At 36.9% G+C, this 15,854-nt stretch overlaps 1 pseudogene; it reads left to right on the forward strand.

The window, feature by feature from the left end:
• The first annotated feature begins 15,192 nt into the window (after positions 1–15,192).
• Positions 15,193–15,292, forward strand: LOC141510633 (U6 spliceosomal RNA; annotated as a pseudogene).
• The last annotated feature ends 562 nt before the right edge of the window (positions 15,293–15,854 follow it).

Genomic DNA, 15,854 nt, shown 5'->3' on the forward strand with positions numbered 1-15,854 from the left:
ATTAGCCTTGAAGCGGGGTCACAGACTGACCAGGCTGGCATATCTAATAAGTGTCAGAACCAGGATTTGAACTCAGCTCTTCCTAACTCAAGTCTAGTATTCTATCTATACATCTAAATATTAAGTATTTGCTTTATAATGGGGAAATGGTCTTGGTGGGAGATTAGGATGATTCAAGCCAAATTAGAATTTTGACATACTTGTTTTTGTTGAGCTACGTTGCCTTTCTAGAAATGTGGGCATGAAGACACCTAAAAGTAATTTAGAGATCTCTGCAAATAAGATAAAAGGAACTCCAGAAGTCTAGTATTCATTTTACAGATAATAAAACTGAAGCCCAGAAAAGAGAAACTTCTCAGTCAGAAGCGACATGATATCATTTAGCACTATTCACTGAAATGAAAAAAGCACAAATGGGTTTTCCTGGATGACAGTTTCATGTCTCAGAAGGTTGAGGAATCAGCATTATTATCCTTAGTCTATGTTAAATTATCCAGAATTAAATGGCAGATCTTGTGGAAATAAGGGGAGTCTTGGGAATCATATGACATCTACATGACTACTTTATAATACTATAGATTTAAAGCTGGAGGAAATGTAAGAAGTCATCTTGTCCAATGACTTCATTTTACAGTAGGGAAACTGAGGTCCAGAGAATTAAGTGACTTACTCAGGGTTGGACCCGCAGTTAAGTATTAAGGTCTGAACCCTGGTCCTGTGTCTCTAGACTTGCCATTCTTTCCATTGCATCTTACCGCATGCTCCAGACCCATCAGTTTCCATATAGTACTTTGTTGTGGATTTATCATGTATGATTGTGTTGTAGTTTCTCATGTCTGTATCAAATCCCTGATTCATCTGTGAGTTCTATGATTAAGTCTAATCTAAACTATATATTTAAACTTGCTAGTGTGACCTTGAGAAATTCATTTAACATTTCTTTGTCTTAATTCAATGGAGAAGGAAATAGCAAACCACGCTGATTTTTTACCACCCAAACTCCATGGCATGTTATTGTCCCCAAGATTATGAAGAGTCAGACACAACTGAACAATAACAGCAAACTTTATCTCCCTCAGTGTCTAACGTGATGCCTTATATATGTAGGTACTTAATAAATGTTTTATGAATAAATGGGTATTTGAATGAATGAATGAACTCATGTGGGCTATGGCTTCAAAGAACTATAGAATCAGACTCATCACACAGGATTGTGATTATCAAGTGAGGCAGCTCTAAAGTATTAAGTTGAAGAATAGTTCCAGGTCTGGTGTGCACTGGTCTGGGTTATTTATTTACTTATCTAGGCTTCCTTATATAAGTGTAATTATGGGTCTGATTTTCCCAATAGGAAATTTCCCTTCCACTTTTCTGTCAATTCCTCATCTAATCTTCCAGTGTCTCCAATATTTGAGAGGCCCTATGATTGGTGCAATCATTATAGAAGGTTGGATTTATAGTCAGGAAATCCTGGTTTTGACTTCTTCCTCAGATGATTATTGTGGGCAATATGTTTAATGTCTCTTAGTCTCAGTTTCTTTATTTGAAAATGGCATCTATATCAGAGGAATTTTGTGATCAGATGATATAATTTGTGTAAAGTTCATTACAGATCTTGAAATGTAGTTGTCACTAATTTGTCCCCATCTACTTCCCATTTCATTTGATACTAGAACTATCTTCTGGAGATTTCACCTGGTTCATCTCCTTATTGATATCATCTTTTTAAAAAAGATGATGAAGTAATTACCGAACCACACTTACTATCCTTACATTTGGGGTTCTCCAGAATTTGACCTCAATCTGTAGTCTTTTTAATCCTCTATCCTCTAAGTATATAATACATATTTACTATGTATGAGATGATGATGATGATGTTTGTCCTTTGTTCTTGAAGAAGGAGGTTTCTAGTTTTCTCTAAACTAATGAACTCAGGATGTCCATCTTTCTCAAACTCACAAGATGTGTACTGAAGTGTCTCAAGGTTGATATCAGATCATCTACTTAGGAAAGAAAACACAGTGAAAAAAGCAACCAGAGGAACAGTTTTGCACAGTTGAGTTCATGCTCCATAGGGAAGTGAGATAGAAGGAAAGAGCATAGCCCACATCACTTTGGGGTGTCTAGAGACAGAGCTCCCTACTTATATGGGAGAATCAAAGAAAAAGAGACTCAACTGAAAGCTGTCTTTTTTTAAAGGTCCACCGAGTCACTGGGTTCTTTAGCACTGCAGCCAATGAGGGGTTTAATTCATTTCAAAGCCAGCCCCTCCCCATCTCTTGCTACCCAAGCTAGCACATAGCTAGAAGTAGTCAGGAGATTAATTATCCTCCCACTTGCCCAAATGCTAAGTCACCAAGGTCCCAAGTCTGATTTTATGACTGGTGGAAAGAGTGAGAGACAGAGAGAAAGACAGAGACAGATGGGCAGAGTCAGAGACAGAGGGACAGAGACAGAAAAAGAGACAGAGACAGAGGCAAATTCATGGACTGGGGCAGAGAGAGAACCTTAAGGCCAACATCTTCTTTCTTATAGTTTGCCACAGTCACCAAATAATTTATTTGTAGTGTTCTAGCTTTGGCCTCCACAAGTCCCTTTTGAGATTCTGTCTGATTTTCCCAGTCTGAGAAGCACTGACCTAGACTTCTGATAATCATCCTAGGTTAATTAGTCAAAAAATTGGGTTCCTTGAGAACCCAATGTACAAGAAATGGGGCTTATTTCAGTGGCCTAGCAATGAGTTGCAACTCTCTTTTCTGCAATAACTTACAGGAGGAAACTCATGGAATAAAAGCTGATGCTAATAAATTTGTGCTAAAGACTCTCATTGCCTTGTTGTACAAACTTAGACCAGTCTCTTTACCTGTCTGTGCTTCAGTTTCTCTACTTATGCAATGGGAATGATCAGAAAACTCGCCTAGAGGTGATTAAAATGCTTAGCACAGGGGCAGCTAGGTGGTGCAGTGGATAGAGCACTGGCCCTGGAGTCAGGAGTACCTGAGTTCAAATGCGGCTTCAGATGCTTAATAATTACCTAGCTGCATGGCCTTGGGCAAGACACTTAACCCCATTGCCTTGCAAAAACCTAAAAAAATAAATAAAATAAAATAAAATGCTTGGCACAGCACCTTGAACATAATAATAACTATATACATATTTATGATGATGATAATGATGATAATGTTAATTGCCTGGGAATTTGCATAAGCTTCCTTGTTTATCTTCCTACCTCAATCAATTAGGCAAACATTTAATAAGTGCTTCCTATTTGCCTTCTATCTCTCCCTTCTCCAATCTATCCTGTACTTAATCTAGTCAACTCTTCTCAAAGTATGACATGATCAAGATTTTCCTCTACTTAAAACCATTGATCCCTCCTTTTTTTAACCTACCAAATAAAGACCACACTTCCTATCCTTACTTTGAGGTTCTCCAAAATTTGACTTCAATCTATAGTGCTTTTTTAATCCTCTGTCTTCTAAGAAAATAATAGATATTTACTATGTATGAGATCATGATGTTTGTCCTTTGCTCTTGAAGAATTCCATGACATCAGGGAGGTGATGTCAAGATAAGAATATGCATTAGATTTGACTGAGGGGCTGCTGTGCTAAGTCACCAGTCTCACCTTTTTCTCTAGAACCATCTGTGTCCAGTGGCCAGATATGAATCAGGACGATTAGAGATGACCTTGGATGTGAGGCAGTCAGGGTTACGTGACTTGCCCAAAGCCGCCCAAAGTCACACAGCTGGATAGTGTAGAGTGTCTGAGGCTGGATTTGAACTGCCGTCCTCCTGACTCCAAGGAGAGTGCTCTATCCACTGTGCCACCTAGCCACCCTTTATGTATGAGAAACTATGTTAGAGGCAAACAAGCAAACAACAAAACAGTCCCTGTCTTCAAAGTATTACATTCTACCAGGAAATATAAGATTTAAACAGAGAATAAAAACACTATTACTTATGGAAGGAGGGAATACCTGAGGGGAATCAGGGAAGTCTTCCTCTAGTGAGGACCTGAAATGAAAAGGGAAGCTAGGGACTTTTAGAAGTGGAAGTGAGGAGGGAGTGAATTCCAAGCATAGGGAGCAGACTGCAAATTCATGATGGATAGAGATACCAATTTCACAGAACTGGAGGCAGGCCAGTTGATCTGTCACCTCCTGGATTTTTTTCTCTTTACTATCCATAATACTCCAATCTCCAAATGACAGATACCATCTGATTTGTTGACTCGTAGCTACAATGTTCTTATAGCTCCCCTTATGCACATCTTAGAACAAATTTTTCTGAGCAGGACCCAACTGCCACAAGTCCTCCCAATTGAAACCCACAGTTAGCAACTTTCTTTTCCTGAATTAGTTTTTATTGTACTCTATTCACTTTACTTCTCCTGTGGTATCTAAGCTTTTCCTCCTTCATAGCAATTACTTTTACAAATCATCTCCACATATCAATATTCTACCCAGCCTTTAAGGTCAAGATCAAATGCTACCTGCTCCATGAGATTTTTGACACCTCATTCCCACCTCCAACTGGATGAAATCTTTTCTTTTTCTCTGTTCCTGTAGCTTTTCTTGTATTTTTCTTATATCTCATATCTTTTTCTGTTTTATATTATAATAATTTGCACATATATTTGTTTCATCAGTCATATCTGACTCTTTATGACCACATTTTGGATTTTCTTAGCAAAGATACTGCAGTTGTTTGTTCTTTTCCTCTCCAGGGATTTTTTTTTTGCAAGGCAATGGGGTTAAGTGGCTTGCCCAAGGCCACACAGCTAGGTAATTATTAAGTGTCTGAGGCCAGATTTGAACCCAGGTACTCCTGACTCCAGGGCCGGTGCTTTATCCACTGCGCCACCTAGCCACCCCCTAGGGATTTTTTTAGATGAGGAAAGTGAGGTAAACAGAGTTAAATGACTTGCTCATGGTCACACAGCTAAAAGGTGTCTGAGGCAGGAATTGAACTAGGAAAAATACAACTTCCTCACTCTATCCACTGTGCTATTAGACTATTAGGCTATTAGACTGTAAACTCCTTAAGGGCAGGGATTGTTTGTTTTACTCATTTTTCTATCCCACAATTTCTAGAACTGTTTCTCACACATGGTAGGTACTTAGTGAATGTTTATCACATGCACACTTGAAGGTGTTAGTAGTAGCTAATATTTATGTAGTGCCTTGAGACCTGTAAAACATTTGAAGTACAAGATCATATTTGAATCTTACAATAGACTAGGTCAGATACTGCAGTTGCAACTATCCCTACTTTACAGATTGGGAAACTGATTTGTCTATAGTCACTAAATCAATAACCATAAGAAGAAAGAGTCAAATCCAAGTTGTCCTGATTCCAAAATCAACCCTTTAACCCCCATGCCACATTGCCTCAGGTTTAGGTAGAAACCTTAAGTTTAAATGCAGAAAAAAAACCTGTTTATCCGGTGCTAATTAACCAAAAGTACAACTGCTCAGATGGATAATAATATAATGTGCTTTAAATTATGCAAAGCAGTTTAGGTATATTATCTCATTTTATTTTATCCTCACAAAAGCTGTGTGACATAGGTGATATTATCTTCATTTTACACTTAAGAAAATTGCAACTGAGAGAGGGTGACTTGATCAGGATTAAACAGCAAATAAAAATGCAGAATTTATACCTTAGTCTTCATAACTCCAGTGTTTCAAGTCTTCTGCTCTGAGTCTTTCTTCTCTTTTATTTGTTGGGGGACATAATGGAATGCCATCTCTCTCCCTTCTTCAAACTTATAGGATTTGCTATCCAGTTAACCCACTTAACATAGACTCTCAAGATTATGGATGCCCATCTGAAGGGGATCTCAGAACTTTATAGAGTCTAACCCCTCTACTGAGGCTTAAAGAGAAGTAATTTGTCCAGGGTCATAGAAATAGTAACAAAGCTGAGAACTGAAGCCAAAGTTCTCTGACTGCAGCTAGATGGTACAGGGGATAGAATCAGGAAGATGAATCTTCCTGAGTTCAAATCCTGCCTCAGACACTTTTTAGCTGTGTGACTGTGAGCAAGTCATTTAATCCTGTTTATCTCACTTTCTTCATCTAAAAAAGTCCCTGGAGAAGAAAATGACAAACCACTGCAGAATTTTTGCTAAGAAAATCCAAAATGGGGTCATAAAAGAGTCAGAGATGACTGATATGACTGAACAACAACAAAATATCCGATTGTAAATTTAAATACTTTTCTGCTGTATTCCATAGTCTGGAAACCCCCTCTTCCATTACTTTCCCCCAAAGAGAACTGATTGAAAGTAGATTCACTAAGACAAGATGTCAGACCTGTAGGTCAAATAAGGGACAATGACAAGATCAGAGACATAGAAAAGAGTACAATTCCCCCATAGAGAGAACCTTTGATGAAAAGGACATGCTAGTACAGCAAAGAACACAGGTCATGTCCTTAGTATAAGAATTCTGCCTCTAATACTTCTTAGACTTAGAGGAAAAGTCAATAGCTTTGATACCTTGTAACTTCAGATTAATTCATAAACATTAATTAAATATCTCTTAGATGTTGATACTTTGCAAAATGTTGAAGATACAACGACAAAAATAAAACAATATCAGCCACCAAGACACTGGGGTATGTAGGGAAGGGAGGAAGGAAACCATATATAATCAAAATGGACAGGGTAGCAAATGTATATGGAAAAAAAAGTGAGTGTCCGAAATGATTTTTATAGTCAGAAGGATCTGTGTGACCATAGCTAAGTCATTTAAACTTTCTAAGATTATTATCTACAGAAAAGTTACTGATCTTTCTTAATGAAGGAATTTCCAAAATTGTTTCCTATATTGCTGAAATCACAGTTTTGAATAACAACTCTAATAACTACAATATGTAATTTGGGTAGGAGAATTAATAATTGAGGGTAATGTGATTCCTTTAACCTGGTAGCTAATTATAGCTATGATAATATCTATAATATTAATACATGCTTTTATTTGGCATTTAAGGTTTGTTAATCATAGCATATGCTATCCTATTGGTCTACTTAAGAATTCACAAGGTGGGTGCCATCACTATGGCATCTTGCTGAAAGTTGAAGTCAGGAAGACGAGTTTGATTCCTGTCTAGACATCATCATCATCATCATCATCTTATTAGATTTGCCAAGCACTCTGCATGTTATCTATCCTTAAAATAACTCGATGAGGTAAGTATTATTATTATTAGTTCCATTTATAAAATGAGAAAACTGAGGCAGAGTGTATTAAAATGACTTGCCTAGTATCACATTCTTTTGGGATGGATTTGATCTCTAGTCTCCCTGATTCCAGGACTAGTACTTTATATACTGTACCACATAACTATTATTAGCTATGTGAACCTCAGTAAATCACTTAACCATTCTTAGCTTCAGTTTCCCATCTGTAAAATGGAGATAATAATGCTTCCTTTTTAAGGGTTGTTGTAAGGCTCAACTGAGAAAATCTGTGTAAACTGCTTTGTAAACCTTAAAGCACTGTGTAAATGTTAGTTTTTATTGCATTCTTCTAAGTGAAGAAATTCATGGCTGAGAGAAACTGAGTGACTGGCCTATGGGCACCCAAATAGTGTCTGAAGTAGGATCCTAGTGAAGCTCAGCATCCCAGGCTTTGGTCCACTTCTAGGCAACCGTGTGCTAATAATGACATGAATAGGAAAAAGATTCTTGGGGAATTTATAGCCTCATGGATTTTGTTTCCTGAAATTACAAAGGATGTTCTGAAATTTCAGATGGTGGCAGCACTGACTTAGGGAAAATCCTTCTAAGGGTAAACTGTACTAAGCTTCTATTCAGAGAATCAGGATTTGAATCTTGACTGTTATTCAATTATTTGTGTTACCTTAGACAAATCATTTTACCTTTATTGTCTTCTGTTGATTCTCATAGAAAGTAAAGGAGTTTGCCTGTATAATTTTTAAGGTTCCTTTAACTGTACAATCCAATAACCCACTGCCATTTATTCTTTTCTTTTCTATTCCTACTCCTCCCTTTTGCTTTCTTCTTTCACTTTTCCCCCTCTTTTCTTCAGTTTTTCTTCCTTCTCTCCCCATGTTGTCCTTGCCATTTCTCCTCCTCCTCCCTAGTGTGTCCTTCTCACCCTGTCTTTCCCTTTATATTCTTTTCCTCCTCTCCTTTTCTTCCTCCTCCTCCCCATTTATACTTACTCTCATTGCTTCTTTTCCTTCTCTCTTTATTCCTTTTCCCTCACCATACTCCTCTTCCACCTTCTCTCCCCCATTTCTTCCTTCTCTTTTTCTAACACTTCCTCTTCCCTTCTTTATTTTTTCTCCTTATCAACCCATCACATTCTTTTTGTTCTAATATTTCTCAGATATCTAACGCTTTCATCAGAGTGTGAGCCTGTTAGTAAATAAAAACAACTGTGCTGTCTTCTTGTAAATAGTTGTGTTCAGGGTCTGGTGGAAAGGGCAATGACATTCAGTAAGTGAAAAGGTTTTGAGACTGACTTTGAAAGAAGGACTGCGGTAAGATTCAAAGCTACACTACAAAAAGGAAGTCAGAGGTCAGGGGACAAAGATCAGAGAACTGAGCACTAAGGATTTCTCTGGAACCAAGCTGGGTGACACTGGGCAAGTCATTTTCCATCTCTGGGATTCAGTTCCTCACTTGTCAAATAAAGGGATTTCAGAAGACTGTGTAGGATCCCTTCTAGAGCTAAAATTCTAGGATTCTAAGATATGTAGGAAGGAGTTTGTGCACTAGTTTCAAATGAATTCCCACCCCACTCCCCTCACACATGTACTTAGGGACCTAACTAAAAGATTTTAAAAATTAACTTGAAAGGTGGGAATCATTGAGATCCAGTACCCAACCTTGTCTATTTTTTTCCTTTGTACTCATAATGAGAGATTTGTAGAAGGTATATAATTTGTTTGTTTTCTATTGGTTCTCTGAGTAACAACAAGAATATTCTATGAGAACAGATATATTTTATATTTTCTGTAATATAAGGGTTCAATTTTCAGCAATTGGCCTATTGTGACTGTGAATAATCAACCACCAACCATTTATAGAGGTAAAGTCTGAGTCTGGATAGTGTGGTGAATTTCAAACCAAATAATTCTAATGCCTTCTAATAATAGCCTTTTTTAGTGAACTGCAGGAGCTTAAATGTATTCGAGTACAGTAGAAACACCATCAGACTTAGAGTCACAACATTTAATTCTCTTTAACTCTGAACCTTAATTTCTCTTTTATAAAAATAGGAATAATATTTGCATTGTATATGATATTGGACTGTTGTGGAGATCAAATGAAATAGTTACATTAAATTCAATAAATATTGTTTAAAGATTTTCTTCTGTTACTGGCAATTTCCAATGATGTGTTTGGGATTCTGAAGCATGGAGGGAACATTCCATTCTTTTGATTTTTTTAGTATATTATTATTTATATCTTCTGTTTTTTATCATCTGGATTTCTCCCTGTATTCAACACCTCCCTTGTAACAAAGAATTTTTAAGAAGGAAAAATGAAGAGGAGGTAAAAATCTAGCAGATATCAATCAACATATTGAAAAAATAATAAATTTCATGTGCCACACCTGTCTCCCCATCTCTGTAAAGGAGAGGAAGTAGGAGAGTGTTTTCTTAAATTTCTTCTCTGGGGTCAAGTTTGTTCTTTATAACTTTACAACATCCACTTTAAAATTATTTTGTGACTTGTTTATGAATAGGAGAGTATTTCTATTGTCATTAGACATACTGGTTTTTGACTTTACTTATATTACTTTGCTTCACTTCGTGTTAGTGTTTCCATACTTTTCTATAACAATTATATAATTAATTTCTTGAATTCATTTATTATAATGCATTTATCATCTAGTTTGTTTTGAGTTTTTGCTTCCACAAAGTGTTGTTATAAATATTTTGTCATTTATAGAAATTTCCTCTCAATAATCTGCCTGAGGTATATGTAAAAAAATAGAATCTATGCATCAGACAGTATGGACATTGAAACTACTTTATTTGCATAATTTTAAATTGTTTTCTAAAACAATATACTGATCCACAGCATCACCAACAATGCATTAGAAAGTCTATTTTCCACAGCCCCTCCTACATTGATTACACCTATCTTTGGGCATCTTTGTTAATTTGTTAAGTGAGAAGTGAATTCTCAGTCTTCCTTTCATATGCATTTATTTCATTAATTATTTGAAAATTCTCCCATAAGGACATTAAGAGTTTGCCATTCTTTTCAGAACTATTTCTTCATACCCTTGACTACTTAGCTATTGGGAATGACTTTTAGTCATTAGTTAATCATTTAGTTGTCTTGTATATCAAACCTTTATTCTATAAATTTAATACAAAGGTCACTTCCTTTGTATGGATGCATTAATTTTGTTTATAGAAAACTTTTCAATTTCATGTAATAAAAATTATTGAATTGTATTGTTAATTATGCAGAAGGTCTCCCCCAGACCTCTCTAAATACCTTAAAATTATGACTTTAACCAAAGTCTAGCATGGCAGAACCCACAGAAAGACTGAGTGAAACAATTTTCCTACCCAAGATAACTTGACAGATCTGTGGAAAGGTTCTGTTCCACTGGGGCTGGAAAAGGCTACAGAGCAGCCCAGGCCACACTGTGCAGAAATGAATGAGTTCCAGCCCTCCAGGAACAGCCTATAGAGTGTCTGTCACCGAGAGTACTTGGGTCTGTGGTATCGGAGATGTTTTCCAGACTTCTCAGCCCAGGAATTGCCAAGGACAACTTGGAAGGTCAGCAGAAAAACTCTGCCATACCAGAGTAAGTGCAGATCTCAGTGCAGCCCTGGCATGGGAACCAGAAGCAGTTCTGAAGAGCCCACCCAGCAGCTACTTCCAGAGCACTCTGCCCACAGATGGGAAGGAGACTGCAGAAGTCTGTCCACTATTCCACTATCTGTTGCTTTGCTCATACTCAGTTCCAGGTGATACCCTAGGGCCCCATAGTGCCATAGCAGAGAAGGGACCCTCCTCACAGCTCCAAGGCAGAGGGGAGTACTTTTGGTCATTCACAGACCAGCACACAGGCCAGGAGAGCAATCAGAGTCTCTCATAAGACTTTGAAGGATTTGAGTTCCCTGGGGAGGAGGTTCCCAAAACCTTCAAAAACTTAGCAAAGTGTGTCCTCCACCCTGGAAGCAGAGCTCCACTTTAACAAAGAGTTAAAATCAGGTCATAGGCTGGGGAAATGAGCAACCAACAGAAGAAAAAGAATCTGACCACAGACAATTACTTTGGTTCCATGGAAGATCAAAATATACACACAGAAGATAATAAAATCAAAGCTTCTGTATCCAAAGCCTCTAAGAAAAATATGAGTGGTCTTAGACTATGGAAGAGTTCAAAAAAGATTTTGAAAAACAAATAAGGAAGGTAGAGGAAAAATTTGGGAAGAAAAATGAGAGCAATGCAGGAAAATTATGAAAACCAAGCCAACAGCTTGATGAAGGAAATATAAAAGAATAATAAAGAAAACAATATCTTAAAAACTAGTTTAGGTCAAATGGAAAAAGCAGTGCAAAAGGTCAATGATGAAAAGAATATCTTAAAAAAGCAGAATTGAGGGGGTGGCTAGGTGGTGCAGTGGATAGAGCACTGGCCTTGGAGTCAGGAGTACCTGAGTTCAAATCTGGCCTCAGACACTTAATAATTACCTAGCCGTGTGGCCTTGGGCAAGCCACTTAACCCCATTGCCTTGAAAAATCTAAAAAAAAAAAAGAATTGTCCAGATGGAAAAGGAGATAAAAAAGGTCTCTGAAGAAAATAATTGCTTCAAATGTGGAATAGAACTAAAAGAACCTGATAACTTTGTGAGTAATCAAAAAGTAATGGAACAAAACCAAAAGAAGAAAAAGCTAGAAGAAAATGTGATAGATTTCATTGGAAAAACAACTGACTGGAAAACAGATCCAGAAGAGATAATTTAAAAATTATTGAGCTACCTGAAAGTCATGATCAGGAATAGAGCCTAGAATTCATTTTTTTTAGGTTTTTGCAAGGCAAATGGGGTTAAGTGGCTTGGCCAAGGCCACACGGCTAGGTAATTATTAAGTGTCTCAGACCGGACTTGAACCCAGGTACTCCTGACTCCAGGGCCAGTGCTTTATCCACTACGCCACCTAGCTGCCCCTAGAATTCATTTTTTTAAAAGAAATTTTCCAGGAAAATTGCCCTGATATTTTAGAAGCAGAAGGTTAAAATAGAAATTGAGGGAATCCACAGATCACCTCCTAAAGGAAATTCCAAAATAATATTCCAGGAATATTATAGTCAGATTCCAGAACTCCCAAGTCAAAGAGAAACTATTACAAATAGCCAGAAAGAAAAAATTTCAAATATCATGGAACTACAGTCAGGATTAAACAGAATTTAGTAGTATCTATATTAAGGACTCATAGGGCTTGGAATAGGATAGTCAGGAAGACAAAAGAGCTTGGATTACAACTGAGAATCAACTTCCCAGAAAAACTGAACATTCTTTTTCAGGGGTAAAAATGGACATTCAATGAAAATAGGAGTTTTTTAAACTTTCCTGTTGAAATGACCAGAGCTGAACAGAAAGTTTGCTCTTCAAGTACATAACTCAGGTGAAGCATAGAGAGGGTGTGTGGAAAGGGCAAATTATGAGTGATTTAATGATGTTTAACTGTTTGCATTCTTGCAGAAGAAGATAAAACTGATAACTCATATGAACCCTCTCATTTATTAGAACAGTTTGAAGGAGCATATATAGACAAGACACAGGAGGGAACTGAATATAAAAGTATAATATAAAATGAAGTTAATGGGTGAGAAAGGAGTATGTTAGAAGAAAGGGAAAGGAGAGGTAGAATGGACTAAGATATTTAACATAAAAGAGGCAAGAAAAAAACTTCAATGGAGTGGAAGGGGGGAATGTGAGGGGGTAATGAATGAGCCTTCATTCTCTCTGGAAGTGACTCAAAGAGGAAATAATTTTTAGTCTCAATAGGGCATAGAAATCTATCTTACCCTAGAGGAAAATAGGAAAGGAAAGAGATGGGAGAAAGGGATTGGGGGTGAAGGTGATGGAAGAGAAGGAAGATCATGGGAAAGGATAGTCAGATAAAACAGTTCTGAGAAGGGACAGAGGGAAAGCAGAGAGAGAATAGAATAAATGGGGGTGGGGAGGAATAGGATGGAGGGAAAAACAGCTAGCAATAGCAGCTGTGGGGAAAAGTATTGAAACAACTTCTATATTATACTTCTGATAAAGAATACAATCCATCCTGGAGACAGAGCTGATGGTATCTGCACCAGACTGAAATACACTTTTTTCTCTCACTTTATTTTTCTTGTGGTTTCTCTATCTTTGTTGGGGGAGGGGGAATTATGCTTACTTTTGTAATAAGACTATTGTAATAATGTGAAGATAAATAAATAAATAAAATGTAAAAATAATAGCTTACCTCCTATTCATAGTCATGAATGGTAAATGATCTGCTTCTGTTTAAATTTTTAATGGTATAATGCTTAATCTGCTGGGTCACATATTTATTTTGAATTCATTCTGGAATAAGGTATAATATGTTGGTCTAAGACTAATTTCTGCCAGGCAATTTTTTAGTTTTCCCAGAAGTTCATACTTATCAAGTAGGGAATTTTTTCCTCTATATTTTTCCCCCAGCACTGTTTTCAGATTTTTAAAATACCAATTTATTGAGTTCCTTGTCTAATCTGTTCCATTGATCCATTTTTCTATTTGTAAAAACAATACAAAATGGTTTTGATGATTATTGTTTTATATGTATATATATATATATATATATATATATATATATATATACACACACACACACATATATATATATTAAAATACAAAACTGAGGTTTGGTGGTGCTGTTACCACAAGAAAAATAAAATAAAACCCTGATATTATGATTATATTTGATAGTGTATTCTTAATTCCCTATCTATTGTTTACTATCTCCCTACTTAGAGAAATTTATAGAGATATATTTCATCATGAATCCTCTGGAGTCAAGTCTGGTCAGTAAATTAATCTCTATTCTGTTGACTGGTTTTTAGACACAGAACTTCACAATCTCCAAAGAATTAAGGATTCATTTTGTTTAGAGAACAATAGAAAGGTGCATTGTGGATGTGAGAAGCCAAAAATCCACAACAAAAAAAGAAACTGTGCAGAACTACAATAAAGGATAACAATGAAAGAAATATATGGTTGTAAAATAAAATAGGTTAGTCAGGTGAGAGTGAGGGCAAATCAATGGACAGGCTGAATGTTTCACTGACAGCTGAACTTTCCATGTCAAAAGAGATTGAAGTAGGCCTCCAGCATTTTAGGTGGATACTTTGTGGTGATTTTATGGGAATATATAGATAAGAATAGTGTGGGTTTGGATGGTAAGAAAGTGGTGCCATCTATTATTAGCAGGACCTACCTGAGATCATGACTCTACTTGACGTTTTTTCAGGTTTTTTAGGGTATTAATGCATCAAAATTTGTTCAGCTGCCTTCCAATAAATTATCACTCACTTTCAATATCTATTATTCCAGAAGAGATTACATTTAGTGGTGGTGGTATGGGCATGATGATGAAGATAAGTACATGAATATGCAAATATCTGAGTATGGATTTTGTAATTATAAAACACTATATAATCATGAGCTTTCTTGCTGACCACCTCATCTTTGCTATCTCTGTGATGAGAGGGTCTCATCCTTACCACTATCCTCTCCCATGATCTTCCTTCTCTTCTATCACCTTCACCCCCAAGCCCTTCCTCCCATCTCTTTCCTTTCCTGTTTTCTTCTAGGGCAAGATAGATTTCTATACCCTATTGAGACTAAATGTTATTTCCTCTTTGAGTCACTTCCAGAGAGAATGAAGGCTCACTCATTCCAATTCACCTTCCCCCCCTTCCACTCCATTGTGTCCCCTGGCACAGAAATCAAAGCAGTGGAAAAGAATACTATGGACTTCAAATCAAGAGCTTCCATATGGAATCCCACTTCCAACAATACTTGTTGACTGTGTTACTCGTGGCAAATTGATTGATCTGGGACCCAAGTTCTCTCTTAAATGGTAATCACAAAATCAAAGAATTACACAATTCTGGAATTGGAAGGGATCTCAACTACTCTGTAGTCTCACCCAAACCAAGTGCTTGCTTCGGCAGCACACATACTAAAATTGGAATGATACATAGAAGATTAGCATGGTCCCTAACCCAAACCAAAACTATGAATCCTTGCTTTGTTTAGAGACCTCCAGGGAACAGATATATTAGACATGCATGAGAGATGGCATAATTGCAGGATTATGGTTCTAGAGAAAGACTGAGGGGATGGGATTGAGCTCACAAGGTGAAGAATTAGTCAGATCAAGGAGTGGGGATATCCTGAATGGAATACTAAATGGTAGAGGGTGTGAATGGTTGAAAGATCTGGAAATTTTTGAGTTGTAGAGTCAAAGGAGCAACTTTCCTTTGAGAGTGTCCCAATTTTCTCAGTGAAATAGAAGTATCAGTTATCTGTTGCAATTGTGAGACTTGGGAAAGGGAGGTGGCTGGGGATCTGAGGAAAGAGGGGCAAGGTTTAGAACAGCTGCTGTGGGAAACTGGGCAGGGATTTCCTTCATCTAAAGTTTCCATTTAGTTTTTATTTTCTGTTTCAGTGTGTGCATTTGGCCTTAATAATGACACCTGCCCTGTCTTCCTTATAGTGTTGCTGTGAGGAAATCACTTTGTGAACCCTTAAGGAATGTGAGTTATTATTCTTTTTAATTTCAGTTCTGAGACAAGTAAAAGTTAACGTTTTTATCCT

Source organism: Macrotis lagotis, chromosome 1, assembly GCF_037893015.1.
Source record: "Macrotis lagotis isolate mMagLag1 chromosome 1, bilby.v1.9.chrom.fasta, whole genome shotgun sequence".
NCBI lineage: Eukaryota > Metazoa > Chordata > Mammalia > Peramelemorphia > Peramelidae > Macrotis > Macrotis lagotis.